The sequence below is a fragment of the Budorcas taxicolor genome, chromosome 9 (assembly GCF_023091745.1).
Source record: "Budorcas taxicolor isolate Tak-1 chromosome 9, Takin1.1, whole genome shotgun sequence".
Taxonomy (NCBI): domain Eukaryota; kingdom Metazoa; phylum Chordata; class Mammalia; order Artiodactyla; family Bovidae; genus Budorcas; species Budorcas taxicolor.
Window position 1 is genome coordinate 91,341,636 of NC_068918.1, and position 3,525 is coordinate 91,345,160.

The 3,525-nt window shown below is 39.6% G+C and overlaps 1 non-coding gene across 1 annotated transcript; it reads left to right on the forward strand.

Annotated features, from left to right (window-relative positions):
* Positions 1–2,541: 2,541 nt before the first annotated feature.
* On the forward strand, positions 2,542–2,613 carry TRNAW-CCA (transfer RNA tryptophan (anticodon CCA)). The gene has a single exon. It is a non-coding gene; the product is annotated as a tRNA-Trp (tRNA).
* Positions 2,614–3,525: the final 912 nt, after the last annotated feature.

Genomic DNA, 3,525 nt, shown 5'->3' on the forward strand with positions numbered 1-3,525 from the left:
ACCTGTGGGATTCCTCTTTCAGTATCCTATCATTTTGCCTTTTCATACTGTTCATGGGGTTCTCAAGGCAAGAATACTGAAGTGGTTTGCCATTCTCTTCTCCAGTGGGCCACGTTCTGTCAGACCTCTCCACCATGACCCGTCCATCTTGGGTGGCCCCACATGGCGTGGCTTAGTTTCTTTGAGTTAGACAAGGCTGTGGTCCATGTGATCAGATTGGCTAGTTTTCTGTGATTATGGTTTCAGTGTGTCTTCCCTCTGATGCCCTCTCACATCACAATCGTAATTGTTCCTTACTCCCCCATAAATCCTCTGTGAAACTCTAGGTGTGTAATAAAAATGCAAAGCCAGATTATCCAAGAGAAAATATTTCCAATGATTCTGTGTTTCATCAAGTAACCCCAGGAGAAGCAGCCTTCCAGAAGATTAATATTCCAGGCAACAGGGGCACATCCTTATAGACCATTCTTGGCATTGGTTCTGGGACTTCACTTTTAAAGAGGTGACCCTGGCAGTCCTTTGTGACGATCACCCTTTAGGCAGAGTTCAGTTCGGTTCAGTAGCTCAGTCGTGTCCGACTCTTTGTGACCCCATGGGCCGCAGCGTGCCAGGCCTCCCTGTCCATCACCAGTATTTGTAGACTAATAAAAATTGTACAGGTATCTCTCAGTGTCTCTTCTATGTTTCCAGGAATCTGTGTCGATAGAGATAAGCACTGATACCTTGGGACAGAGTGACATAAATTTAGTGACACAATTAACACCAATAAAGTAAATGTATCTTTATAAATTTAACAGGATTGACTCTTGTGGACACATTGATTTTTACCAATGCGATATATCAGAACACTTTGGGGGGAGTTTCCAGTCCACTTGAACAGATTATTAGTACACAGTTTAAAAAAAGAAAAGATAAAGAGGTTATTAGTACAATGTCTCTCCTTGAAGACTGGGGTGGAAGAGCAAAACAAATTTATTATGGTAGAAAAATATGTCACAGAAGGAACGATTTTTAGTTCTAGGATCAACAACTCACGAACTGTGTGCCCTTGAAAGAGTGACTTTACAATTTTTAAACCTCATTGCTTCTATTTATAAAATGAAGACTCTTACTTCCCGGGGGGGTTCTGGTATAGATTAGTTGTGATACTTATAAAAAGTATCAAGGACAATACCTGACACATGAGAGTATTTAATAAACACTGGCTTCCCACTTTTTACCTCAACTTGCGTTCCCGTTTGAAAAATCCCTTGCTGATTAGGTGACTAAGAATCATTTGTTGAAATTCACAACTGTAAAGTCACTTTCAGATTAGAATGTAGAGATATGACCCATATGGCAAGAGGGAAATTTTGTCAAGAATCGATTATGCAAGGGGGGACTCTTCTAATAAAAAATAAGTTATGAAAGAAGAACGTCCTCCTTAAAAAATGTTCATCTGCAAACATTAATTTTTCCAGGTCCTGGAACTTTTTTAGGAATTGGTCAACACAGTCCAGTATCAGACTGCTCTGGTGGAAGGAAGACACCAGACTCCCAATTCTACCAAGTAAAGAATAACCAGTTTGTTCCCAAGAGACTTTTGGTATACCCTATCTCCCACATGCATTTTGTGATGATGGGGAATGGTTTTGTAAAATGAGTAGAAATATCATCTATAGTCACCCTTCCCATTGTCTTAGGATTTAGCACTTGCTGGTAATGTTCTAGTCTTTGATCTGGGTGTTCTAAATTTGGGAAAATTCAGTGAGCTATAGGCTGAATGATAGGTACATTTTCTATATGCATTGTATGTTTCTATAAAATAAAGTCTTATAAAAGGACCCAGTAGCCAAATTGAAGAAGCTCTTGCTGGCTGAAAAATGATCAAACTCTGAACATCAGATTACGTTCAGATTACTTACTGAACAATAAGTATAATAAGGGACTTCCCTGGTGATCCACTTGTTAAGACTTTACCTTCCAAAGGAGAAGATACGGTTCAATCCCTGGTCAGGGAGTTAAGATCCCACATGCCTTTTGCCTAAAAAACTGAAAAATAAAAAAGAACCAATATTTTAAAGACTTTAAAAATGGTCCACATCAAAAAAGGAAAAAAAAATTAGTATAATAAACAACAGTGGATTTAATACAACAATGTTTAAATCTTTTCCTTCTTAAAAGTACTCAAATAAATGAATAAATAAGCTTTCTGGTTATCTCTTCAGGATACTAGAGAACATATTCACTATTTCAAAAACTAGTTTTTAAAAAAACTGAAAAAAATATTCAAAACTTTAACTTGCCTTTCTGAGAGAGTCATTTCCTAGGCAGGTTGATAAGAAGTCTAGGGGTCCCCAAAGAAAGAGGGGTCTGGGATTCTCAGGGAGCAAGGAAGGACAAACTTTTTTTCCCCTCTACATTCCTTAGGATTACATAACAATGTATCCTGCCTGAGGACAGTCTCTGGATTAAACCTCTGGCTCATCCTGTAATCTTAAAGTGTAAATTATGGGAGTAGGTCTGGTGAGGTCTTTACAACCTGCAGACATTCTTTGGACTTCCCAGGTGGCTCAGATGGTAAAGCGTCTGCCTCCAATGCAGGAGACCTGGGTTCGATCCCTGGGTTGGGAAGATCTCCTGGAGAAGGAAATGCCAACCCACTCTAGTATTCTTCCCTGGAGAATCCCAGGGACAGAGGAGCCTGGTAGGCTACAGCCCATGGGGTCGCAAAGAGTCGGGCATGACTGAGTGACTTAACTTCACTTCAATAACTAGTTGGAGAGTGTATAACTCCACTGCTAACCCTAGCAAGGGGGTACTCTTTCTGCCCCCTTCTGATACCTATGTCAGAAGCTTTCTCTATCTCCTTTATACTTTAATAAAACTTTATTACACAAAAGCTCTAAGCAATCATGCCTCATCTCTGGCCCCAGATTGAATTTCTCTCCTCCTGAGGCCAAGAATCCCAGCGTCTTTGCATGGTTCAACAACCTTTCACTTTCTTTTGTGAGCTTTATCACAGTAAAACCAAATATCATGAGAATTTTTTCTTGATAGTGTCCCAGCTAATTAGTGAAGAGCGAATAAATGAGTGATTATTAAATTATCGGCAGTTGATGACAACTGATGACACTGTGGACCAAGGTTATAAATACCACAATGAACACCTCTCATCACAAAAGGAAGGTAGCCGTTCATGTTTCCTGATGGAAGGAAGCAGACGATACACTCTAAGATGCATGAGATTATTCTTGCCAAAATTTGATCTCAGATTAAGCCTTCAGATCTCACTACCCAATTCACAGGAAGTTCAGGAAAAGATGAACATATTAAAGGATACCACAGGGATGCAATTAGCGATTTCCCCACAAGAGTTGGTAGACAAAGGACTCAGTTTCATCAGCAAATAAAACTTCAGGGAAAAAAATGACTCAGGTGAGGGTGTGGGTTAAAAGAGGCTTAAGAATCGTGTGAATGTTATTTTGATGCCAATTCCAAAAATGCACTTTACAATTATGAGCCAGTTAACACCTACTAGATGGT